This window comes from Hylobates moloch, unplaced genomic scaffold (genome assembly GCF_009828535.3).
Source record: "Hylobates moloch isolate HMO894 unplaced genomic scaffold, HMol_V3 SCAFFOLD_17, whole genome shotgun sequence".
In the NCBI taxonomy this organism is placed as follows: Eukaryota; Metazoa; Chordata; class Mammalia; order Primates; family Hylobatidae; genus Hylobates; species Hylobates moloch.
The window spans coordinates 39,137,240-39,149,302 of NW_026652292.1; the positions used below are offsets into that span (position 1 = coordinate 39,137,240).

Below are 12,063 nucleotides of genomic sequence, written 5' to 3' on the forward strand. Positions count from 1 at the left end.
CTCCCGAGTAGCTGGGATTACAGGTGTGCACCACCACGCCCAACTATTTTGTATTTTTAGTAGAGACAGCATTTCACCATTTTATTTCAGTGCTCCGAAATTATCCTAGCCTGCACGCAAGAATGAGTAAAGTTCCCATAAACAAAAGTAGAGTTAGTGCTGTTGGCTATTTTGCTGTTTCACTTTTACAGTATTACTAGAGAAGAGACTAAACCCAGGCCTATGGGGGAGAGGTATGTTTATTTATGGAAGTAAGAATGTGGGTGGGGGGGGACTGTGTTTGGATTAAAAGAGAGTGGAAGGGAAACCCAAAGGGTGATTTTGCAGGGAGCCTGGTTGGGAAGGAGAAGTCACTCAATTTTTCACCTCTATTCAGTTTACCAGTTTTGTCTTCTGTTGTTGAACTGGACATTTCACTCCTTTTTGTTTGTTATTTAGTTTTTATTTCATAATCATAAACAATTCTGCAATCCAGCTAGGCATGGAAGGGAACAAGGAAAACATGGAACCCAAAGGGAACTGCAGTGAGAGCACAAAGATTATAGGATACTGCAAGCAAATGGGGTGGAGAGGTCCTCTCCTGAGCTACAGAAGGAATGGTCTGGTGGTTAAGATAAAACACAAGTCAAACTTATTAGAATTGTCCACAGTCAGAAATGGTGGTCTTCTTGCTGGTCTTGCCATTCCCAGATCCAAAGTGCTCCATGGCCTCCACAATATTCCTGCCTTCTTTCACCTTGCCAAAGACCACATGCTTGCCATCCAACCACTCAGTCTTGGTAGTGCAGATGAAAAACTGGGAACCATTTGTGTTGGGTCCAGCATTTGCCATGGACAAGATGCCAGGACCTGTATGCTTTAGGATGAAGTTCTCATCAACAAATTTCTCCCCATAGATGGACTTGCCACCAGTGCCATTATGGTGTGTGCAGTCACCACCCTGACACATAAACCCTGGAATAATTCTGTGAAAGCAGGAACCCTTATAACCAAGTCATTTCTCTCCACTGCTCAGAACACGAAAATCTTCTGCTGTCTTTGGAATCTTGTCTGCAAACAGCTCAAAGGAGACGCAGCCCAAGGGCTCGCCGTCGACAGAGATGTCAGTGTCTAAGAATATGGTGGGGTTGACCATGGCTGATAGTACAGGGCTTCTGGCAGCGGCGGCGTCTGCAAAGCCCATTTGACTCTTGAAATGCACTTTTGAATAAAACAATCTCACCTGGGTGTCTACTTCAGTAATGTTTCCTTGGGAAGCCAGGCCATTAAATATGCCTCCCTGCTTACCTCATGTGCCTCAGTGTTCTTCCCCTGCAGGAGGAATCCTCAACAATTCATTCTAGGTTAAAATTTGCTTCAGGGTGCCTTCAAAAATAGAATGACTTAGGCTACTCTTGCCTTTTGAAATGCTCCAAATGAGACATGTTCCCTGTATCCGAAAAGTCTGTGACTGGGTAGGAGAGCCACAGGAAAGACCTTTTAAATATTGACAAGTTTAAGTATTAATAAGCCCATTTCATGCATCACTGTAGTGCCCCTCCTCAATTTTTTGATCAGTCAATATCTCTCCCAATCACAGAGCAAAATCATAAATGACATGTTAGTATTCTGAATCCAGTGCTTCTTTAAAAATGTATTATAATCTAATAGTGTTTGTCAGGAACTCAACATTGGTTGGGCATTTGAAAATCAATCAATCAATATTCCTCACGTTAACAGCAGAAAAAATATATGATAATCTCAGTAGATACCAAAAAATTTTTTTAATTCAACCCTGTATATTATTAATGTAAAAATCATCTTAGCAAATTAGAAACAGTGAATTCCCTTAATTTGATACATCATATCCATAAGACATGTACACATAACATCTCACCAAATTGTAAAATATTAAAATATTGAGAACTAACAATTTCTTATTGAAATAGGAAAACTCCCAATAACTGGACCCATTCTCTTAGCCCTTGCCCCACGCTCTTACCACCTCACCCCATAAAAACCCAAGGAGTTTCAATAGTGCCTTCCAGAATGATAAAATTTTCACCATAATCCTATCACGGCCTGAAGCAATTAGCAAGGTAAATAAGTGTTAATCCCCACATGATTGGATTTTCGTATCTGACTTCCTGTACAAGACAGAATGCCATAAAAACCACAGTCAGGGATGAACTGAGCCATTTGCTCTTTTGCTAGACTAGCTGTGTGACTGAGCTGGTCAAGCCTTGGGAGGCTGAAGCTATGGAGTTCTGTCCATCAACCTTGGAAGAGCTGTCTTGGAGGCAGGCAGGTCCAGAGCCCCACATGCCATGGGACCTGAACCGAGAGCAAGCCTGGGCCTGGGCACTGGATAACTTCCCTGTGCTGAGCCGCCACTCCTGCCAATGCCATCAGCTCTGCGGGAGCTGCACGGGGCACAGAGCCCTTCCCGGAGATGAGAGGGGCCAAAAACGCCTTCGAGATTCCCATGTCCAGGAGTCAATGGCTGAAACCACAAACGGGCTCCAGTCACCTCAAGAAGACTCAGATGCTAACGACGGTGAGGTCCAAAGCCGCCTGAACCAGCCCGGAGATGCCAGCGCCTGCGGAGGTGGAAGTACACGCGCCCAGGGCGCCCTCTGCAGTTCAGGCCGCCCCCAGAAGCTGCTGAAAATCCACGATTCCATCAGGAAGGAACTCGGAAAGGAGAGGAACCCCAGCCTTTCTGCAGGCCTGCAGCAGGACCCGCTTCAACTACTGTTCTGGAAGGAGCCCGAGGCACCCCAGTGGGGACCCTCTTGCCGTCCCTGCGGACATTTGCACTGTAACTGTGCCCTGCACGCATAAGAGCCTTGAGGTCTCTGCTGTGGAGATCATTCTTTAATTTGTTCTTCCTCTCCTGAACGTCCTAAACATTTTTCATTTAGAAAAACTCTCTTCATGGAATGAATAATATGTAATATGCTTAGGAACTGTTCTTTTAGATCTACTCAAAATTGCTATGGTTCCTCCATTGAAGCTGTACACTTTGATTAAAGCCTTTCCCTTATCCTCCACCTGTGGAGTTGATTTTGAGCTGGTAAATCAAGATTGGTATAGATGGGCTGGGCACGGTGGCTCACGCCTGTAATCCCAGTACTTTGAGAGGCCGAGGCGGGGGGATCACGAGGTCAGGAGATTGAGACCTTCCTGGTTAACACGGTGAAACCCCGTCTCTACTAAAAATACAAAAAATTAGCCGGGCTTGGTGGCGGGTGCCTATAGTCCCAGCTACTCGGGAGGCTGAGGCAGGAGAATGGTGTGAACCCAGGAGGCGGAGGTTGCAGTGAGCCGAGATTGCGCCACTGCACTCCAGCCTGGGCAACAGAGCGAGACTCCGTCTCAAAAACAATAATAATAATACTGCCACAAACATAGGTGTATAAATACCTTTTTGAATCACAGCTTTCAAACATTTGGGATGTATACACAGAAACAGATTTGCTAGATTGTGTAATATTCTATTTTTAATTTTTGAGGGGACACCATACTGTTTTCCATGTTTTTATTTTGAAGGCAAACTCTGTGGCTTTCTTTATAGTCAGATAATCAGTGAGGAGAGGGAGAGGAGGAAAAGCAGACTGTGAGACTTCAGAATTACATTGCGGCACCTAAGCTTCTCTACATTGAAATTTAGAACTGTCACTATAGGAAAGAAAAATGTCTTCAGAGCTACACAAAGTTAATGCCAACCCCTAGTTTCTGGGTCTTGATTTCTAACATCTGCATGACAGTAAAATTTCAAAACCCAAAGTGTGGTTTCTCGTGTATGCCTTTTTATCTAAGTCCAGAGATTTTGATGTGCATGGCTAGAGGCTGAAGCTATGGTGGTGCATAAATCTTTCTCCTGGGTCACCTAAAGAAAGAAGTGAGTGTCAGATGCTGCTGGTCTTGAGATGGGTGGAGACTGTGAGAGCATAGCCTCCCTGGGCCAAGTGACCATACCCATGAGCCTTCAGTTTTGCTGGATCTTAAAGTACAATTCATGTGGATCCTTGAGGTGGGCAAACTTCACACTGGCAAGATTCTACAGCTTCCTGGAATTGTCTGACCTGAAGCTGGTACCCTGGAACCTCATGGCTATCAATTCAAAAGGCGCAGGGCTGGGGGGGTCTTCCTCATGTCCCCCTAAATTTAATTTCCACCTGTACCCTGTTAATGTAAACTTCATGACATTCAAGGAGATTTTATTGATGACTGTTCTTTTCTGTCACCAGGGAGGGCATGGTCAGTTTCAAGAGAACTCCAGCGCAGTGGTCCACTGCCCCTTCCCACTCTGTTGGTATCCACAGCTATACAAAGACACCCTGGAGTTCAGCGTCCAATTCTGACCTGTATCACAGACCTTTTCGTGCTCCTACCCACCTATATGTATTTCTAATCTTGACTCCACCCAACCCAAATCAATTCCACAAGTTGACAATAAGGAATAGGCTTCAGTTGTCATGTATAAAAAACTATGAATTCTGAGTTAACCTAAAAGTAAAGCTCCTTAGCATATTCTTGATTGCATAAAGATAGTTTTTATAATTGTGAAACCTTTAAGGTACTTTGGAGAGGAAGCACTAAATAAAGAATGATCTCCATCACAGAGGGCACAGTTTCAAGGAAGTTCACAATAAAAAAAAAAGTTAATTTTGTTCCCACTTATAAGTGGGAGCTGGATGATGAGAACACAAGAACATATAGAGGGGAAAAACAGACACTGGGGCCTGTCGGAGGGTGGATGGTAAATGGAGAGAGGCAGGAAAAATAACTAATGGGTACTAGGCTCCATACTTGAGTGATTGATATGGTTTGGCTGTGTCCCCACCCAAATTTCATCTTGACTTGTAGCTCCCATAATCCCCTTGTGTATTGGGAGGGACCAAGTGGGAAGTAATAGAACCATGGGGCCAATTTTCCTATGCCATTCTCATGATAGTGAATAAGTCTCATGAGATCTGATGGTCTTATAAAGGGCAGTTCCCTGCACATGCTCTGTTGCATGCTGCTATGTAAGACGTGCCTTTGCTCCTCCTTTTCCTTCTGCCATGATTGTGAGGCCCCTCCAGCCATATGGAACTGTGAGTCCATCAAGCCTCTTTTTCTTTATAAATGACTCAGTATTTCTCCTAGCAGTATAAAAATGGACTAATACAGTGATGAAATACTGCATACAACAAACCCCCATGACACATGTTCACCTAAACAATCACACACATGTACCCTGACTTAATGCCAACATCTAGTTTCTTTCAAAGAAATTGAAAATTCTTTCAAAGAATTTCTTTCAAAGAAATTGTTAAATTTTCACATAAATACTAGAATGCTCAAAATTAGTCATTTCAAACAACACTAATTTCAGAAGATCCCTTTTATTTAGATGTCTTGCAACTATTTCTCTTTATCTGAAATTGCATAATCTTATATCTGCCTGCTTTTTAATAATTGTACTTAAAGTATAGTTATATTTTTAAAATAAATATAACTTGGAGAGACCCGAGGTACTTGATATTGTCTACACACATTCATTATCAATTCTCTACAAATTCTGCAGCCACCATCAGAATTCTTATGCTTCATCTTTTGGAAGCTGTCAATTCTTCAATCTTAACATGTAATTTATGTATGACCCATTCCAGTGCTTCTCAGCCTTTATTAGCATTTGAAGATACTCTTCTTGCCATCGGTTTTTTCAAGGTATCTGCTGAGACTGCTTCCTTTCAGTGATTACGGCTTCTTGAGTCAAAATAGTTTTTTTCTGTGTCTTGATGATGTGGTTTGTGTTTATCTCTCATCTACTAAAACCATATTTGTAAATGAAATATTAGTAGATTTAAGTTCCATTGTTTTCTCTATAGGATTAACTACAGAATACTCTAGCACATGTTTTGGTTCTTGCTGTACCAATAAGAGACTTCACAATGGAAGGCAGTTCCTACTCTTGGTGGAGAAGTCTGTGGCTGTGCAACTCTCCAGACGGATCTATGTCTGTCCAGTACACCAACCCCAGCCATGCTCAAGTTCATAGGGTTTGGGCATTTATGCATTCCAATTGTTGTAACAATTTCCTATGAGTGGTCAAAGTCATGCTCTGAAGTCCAGATTATGATGGAGCAGGCAGCCTGAGAGATGTCGGGGCAGTGCAGGATAAATGAGACAAAGAGGCTACACCTGCCCCACCTGACTCCCAGCACCCCAGCCAGCTTCACTGTGCGCCACCAACCCCACGTGAAGGACATCCCAACCTCCTCCTTCACCACTTATTATTATACGATGTAACTTATAAACAATTTAAAGCAGGGGTCCCAATCCCCCAGAAACAGACTAGTACCAGCCTGTGGACTAATAGGAACCAGGCCACACAGAAGGATGTGAGCAGCAGGCAAGAAAGCATTACTGCCTGGGCTCTGCCTCCTGTCAGATCAACTATGCCATTAGATTCTCATAGTAGCACCAACCTTAATGTGAACTGGCCCCGCAAGGGATCTACCTTGCATGCTCCTCATGAGAATCTAATGCCTGAAGATCTGAGGTGGAACAGTTTCATCATAAAACATCCCCCCAACCCTGACCACCCATCCATGGAAAAATTGCCTTCCACGCAACCAATCCCTGGTGCCAAAAAGGTTGGGGAGCTCGATTTAAAGAACTTTATTAATGTCTGTTTCCTGCCTTCATCTGGAAGGTCACAGTCAGCTTCGAAACGCCAGCAAGTGATCCACCCAGCTGTCCCCTCCCACCTTGTTAGTATCCACAGCTCCTGAAAAGCCCCCTGGGATTTAGACTAAAGCATGATCGTACCATTGAATGCCAGCCTGGGCAAAAAAGTGAGACCCCACCTCAAAAGAAAAAAAAAGGAAAAAGAAGAAGGAAAAAAAAGCTCTGAGTTGAATCCCTGCCCCCTTTCTGTCAGCTTTGGGCCCATCTATACTAATCTTGATTTACCAGTCTTGATTTCACAGGTGGAAAATAAGGAAAAGGCTTTAAACAATGTGTACAATTTCAATAAAAGAACCACCACAATTTTAAGTAGATCTAAAAGAAGAGTTCCTTAGCACACTGCATATTATTCACTCCATGAAGAGAGTTTTTCTAAATGAAAAATGTTTAGGACGTTCAGGAGAGGAAGAACAAATTAAAGAATGATCTCCACAGCAGAAGCCTCAAGGCTCTTATGCAGTTCCAGTGTAAAAGTCCGCAGCGATGCCGTGAGGGCACCCACTGGAGTGCCTCCGGCTCCTTCCAGGGCAGCAGTTAAGCAGGACGTTTCGCAGGCCTGCAGCAAGGCTGGGGTTCCTCTCCTGTCCGAGTTCCTTCCTGATGGAACCCTGGGTTTTCAGCAGCTTCCGGGGGCGGCCTGAACTGCAGAGGGCGCCCTGGGCGTGTGTACTTCCACCTCCGCAGGCGCTGGCATCTCCAGGCAGCTTCAGGCCGCTTTGGACCTCACCGTCGTTAGCATCTGAGTCTTCTTGAGGTGACTGGAGCCCGTCTGTGGTTTCAGCCATTGACTCCTCAAAATGGGAGTCTCGAGGCCGTTTTTGGCCCGTCTCATCTCCGGGAAGGTCTCCGTGCCCGGTGGAGGCGCAGTGCAGGAGCCAGCTCGCAGCAGAGCTCCCTCAAGAGCTGATGGCATTGGCAGAAGTGGCGGCTCAGCACAGGGAAGTTATCCAGTGCCCAGGCCCAGGCTTGCTCTCGGTTCAGGTCCCATGGCATGTGGGGCTCTGGACCTGCCTGCCTCCAAGACAGCTCTTCCAAGGTTGATGGATGGAACTCTACAGCCTCAGCCTCCCAAAGCTTGACCAGGTCCGGCCAAGTAGCTAGTCTAGGAAAAGAGCAAATGGCTCAGTTCATCCCTGACTGTGGGTTTTTATAACATTCTGTCTTGTACAGGAATTCGGATACCAGAATCCAATCATGTGGGGATTAACACTTATTATCTTGCTAATTGCTTTAAACCATGATAGGGTTATGGTGGAAAGTTTATCATTCCAGAAGGCACTACTGAAACTCCTTGGGTTTCTATTGGATCAGGCTGTAATAGGGTGGGGCAGGGTGTGAGAGAATGGGTCCAGTTATTGGCAGTTTTCTTACTTCAATAAGAAATTGGCAGTTTTCAGTATTTCACAATTTGATGAGATGTTAGATGTACATCTCATATAGAAATGCTTTATCAAATTAAGGGAATTTGCAATTTCTAATTTGCTAAGATGACTTTTATATTAATGAAGCAGGGTTAAATTTTTTAAAAGATTTTTTGTATCTACTGAGATTATCATATATTTTTTCTGCTGTTAATGTGGAGAATAGAGATTGATTTTCAAATGCCAAACCAAAGTTGAGTTCCTGATAAAGTCCATTAGATTATGATGCATTTTTTAAAAGTATATTACTGGATTCAGAATGTTAACAGATAGTTTATGATTTGGCCCTGTGGTTTGGGAAAGACATTGGATGATCAAAAAATTGAAGAGGGGGCGCTAGAATGACGCATGAAAAGGTCGTATAAATACTTAAACTTGTTGGTATTTAAAAAGGACTTTCTTTCTATGTAGTTGTCCCACTCAGTCAAAGACTGTTGAAATGTAGGGAACATGTCTCATTCGCAGCATATCGAGAGTCAAGATTGGCCTGAGTCATTCTATATTTGAAGGCACTCTGAAACAAATTTTAATACAGAGTGAATTTTTGAGGATTCCAACAACAGGGGAAAAACACTGAAGTACATCAGGTGAGCAGAAAGGTATGTTTTAATGGCCTGGCTTCCCCAAAAAAAATTACTGAAATAAACACTCATGTGAGATTGCTTTATTCAAGAGTGCTGTCCTTAGGAAGTGGGAGTGAGAATAAAAAGGAGAGGGGCAGGGATGAGCATATTCAATGCTGTGCTTCCTAGTTGTCCAAGCTTGGTATCAAGCATAACCAGAGGTGACTTTATTATTAAACCAATAAAGTTTAACTGTAAGGCAAACTTCCAAAGAGTTTGTAAAACATTTGTCTTAAAATATTTTTATAATTCTCTTAAACAGAATCCTCTACTACTTATATGAACACTGACCCCACAAACTGGAAACCGCTGTGAACACTAATGGTTGTTTGATCTCATGAAACCATCTTCTGAGAGGCCTTATGGATAACTGCTTCTCCGCACAGTTCACTTGGGAGGAAGAAAAGGACAGAATATATCCACTGTTGGGAGATAACACAATTCTCACAACAAAAGACCCCAGTGTACCAAACAGAAGAGGCAGCGAACACTAGTATTGAGTTGGCATTCACAGATTTTCATGCATGTAAGTTAGCATGACAACTACAAAGTTAGGCCACGTCTCATACATTTTCAGCAGAGCAGGGGGAAGCAGGATGAATTCCTTTCTCTCTTCAAAGGAAGAGAGAACACCTTACGATAGTATTTTGTCATCTGCTAAGAGACCCTTAGCTCATTCTGGAAGTACTTTTAAGAAACACTTACATATTATTATTTGTTCTGTGACCATGGATATATTGATATATTACAAAAACTTGAGATTCAACTTTATCTTCAGATGGACAAATCTAAATTCAAATGGTTCAACTATGGATTAAGACTCACCATATTAAATGTGATATTACTGGTCAATTTCTTTTATGGATTTTAGGAAAAGAAAACACTCTCATACAGTATAAGCAGAAAACTATTTATTATGGGATAAAATTCGCTTAAAATATGATAAAAATATGTAGACATAGATTTTAGACTGAACGTCAGGGAATGATTTTCTGAACCACATTGCAAACTGGCTCCCTAAAACGAGATGCTGTCAGAAATCAGTAAACACTGAATCACACAGCAGCTGAACCACCCTGGGCTTCTCTCTTCAGAAACATGCCTCAAATATTAGACGACTGGATCTATCCAAGTGTCTATAGGGAATAAATGTATACAGTAATTATCATGATCTATTTTTGGAGGACAAATACTATTTATTTTAAAAACAATCTGGCAATACTCCATAAAATCAGGTTACGCATTTTCAATGCACAATTTAGCTGGAGGATGATGTATATCCTAAATAAATCCTCATGAGAATGAGACTAATATATGTGATATTGGTGATTAGGTTGCATCTGAGTCTACCCTGTGGGACACTGGAGAGGGAAAGTGTGGCAGAGGCTCATCAGAAGCTGATATGCTGAAGTTGGAAGCAGCAGGTAAAATGTTCCTATAAAGATCTTAGAAACTTGTCAATAAATGGAAAATAATAAACAAAATAAGATACACACTGCAATATTTTTGTAATAATTGAAAATCTATATACACAAAAAATGTGTCACATTTAAGACTGATTGCTACAAAACACACAATAGAAATAAAAATAAAATAGCTGGAAATAAAATAGTAATAAGAATTTCAGTAGAAGTATGAAAGGAGATAAAAGGCAATAAGTAATAAAATGCACCTAATTACATAAAATAGGATTGGGGCCTGCACAAAGCACTGTTAAAAATGTTAAATCAATTCAACTTATTTTCCCCTTAGGTATAAAAATCATAGCACCTTTGAGGTCTCCCTTTCATATACTTAGATGAGTGTAGACACAAATAGAAAATCTATGGCTGCCGGGCGCAGTGGCTCACGCCTGTAATCCCGACATTTTGGGAGGCCGAGGTGGGCCGATCACCTGAGGTCGGGAGTTTTAGACCAGCCTGGCCAACATGGAGACCATCTCTACTAAAAATACAAAATTAGCTGGGCGTGGTGGCGCATGCCTGTAATCCCAGCTACTCGGGAGGCTGAAGCAGGAGAATCGTTTGAACCTGCGAGGCGGAGGTTGCGGTGAGCCAAGATCGCGCCATTGAACTCCAGCCTGGGCAACAAAAGTGAAATTCAAAAACAAAAAAAAAAGAAAGAAAAAGAAGGAAGGAAGGAAGAAAGAAGAAAACATATGGCTTTACGAAAGTCCTGGGATGCTCCTTTTTTTTTTTTTTTTTGAGACAGTGTCTTGCTCTGTCGCCCAGGCTGGAGTGCTGTGACGCGATCTCGGCTCACGGCAAGCTCCGCCTCCTGGGTTCTCGCCATTCTCCTGCCACAGCCTCCAGTGTAGCTGGGACTACAGGCGCCCGCCTCCACGCCCGGCTTTTTTTTTTTTTTTTTTTTGTGTGTGTGTGCTTTTAGTAGAGACGGGTGGGATGCTCCTTTTCACAACCTAGCCTATTTTATTCATTACTCTATGTGATTGGCATGCTGCAGGACTTGGATTCTGAATCCAGATTCTAGCAGAATTAGCTTTCTGATCTCAGACTATGATCTAATCTCATTGAGTCTCCTATCTACAACCAGTCAATGCCTCTAAAATATGCAAGAAAAATGAGACATAGTAGGTGTAATTGTCTAGGCTGCCCTGAAATAAGGACACACTTTCTGTAGTGAATGGACAGTCAGTAACTGGATCGTGCCACGAGTGGGACATCTCCATTGCTCTCTTTCCTCGGTTGATTCAATCATAGCAACCCAGCAGCGTTTTCAGAGTATCTTCCAGAATGATACAATTTTCACCTTAATCCTACTCTGAAATGATTTGCAAGGCAAATTAGTGTTAATTTCCTCCTTATTTGAATAGCTGGTTTCTGGCCTATATACAAGAAAAAGCATATTATAAAAACACACTCAGGCCGGCATGGTGGCTCATGCCTGTAATCCCAGCACTTTGGGAGGCCGAGGCTGGCAGATCACGAGGTCAGGAGTTCAAGACCAGCCTGACCAACATGGTGAAACCCTATCTCTACTAAAAATACAAAAATTATCCGGGCGTGGTGGCGCGCACCTGTAGTCTCAGCTACTCAGCAGGCTGAGGCAGGAGAATCGCTTGAACTCGGGAGGCAGAGGTTGCAGTGAGCCAAGATCACGCCACAGCACTCCAGCCTAAGTGACAGAGCAGGACTTCGTCTCAAACACCCACCCACACACACACACACACACACACACACTCAGTACTAGCCTGAGTCATTCACCTCTTTTCCTAGTTCAGCTACATGGCTGGCCTCATCACAAGGCTGAACCCATGGAGTTCTGTCCACCAACCCTGG

The 12,063-nt window shown here is 42.9% G+C and overlaps 2 pseudogenes; both read right to left on the bottom strand.

The window, feature by feature from the left end:
• Positions 1–634: 634 nt before the first annotated feature.
• On the bottom strand, positions 635–1,165 carry LOC116456581 (peptidyl-prolyl cis-trans isomerase A-like; annotated as a pseudogene).
• Positions 1,166–5,531: 4,366 nt separating this feature from the next.
• On the bottom strand, positions 5,532–6,239 carry LOC116456750 (PRELI domain containing protein 3B-like; annotated as a pseudogene).
• Between the last annotated feature and the right edge of the window lie 5,824 nt (positions 6,240–12,063).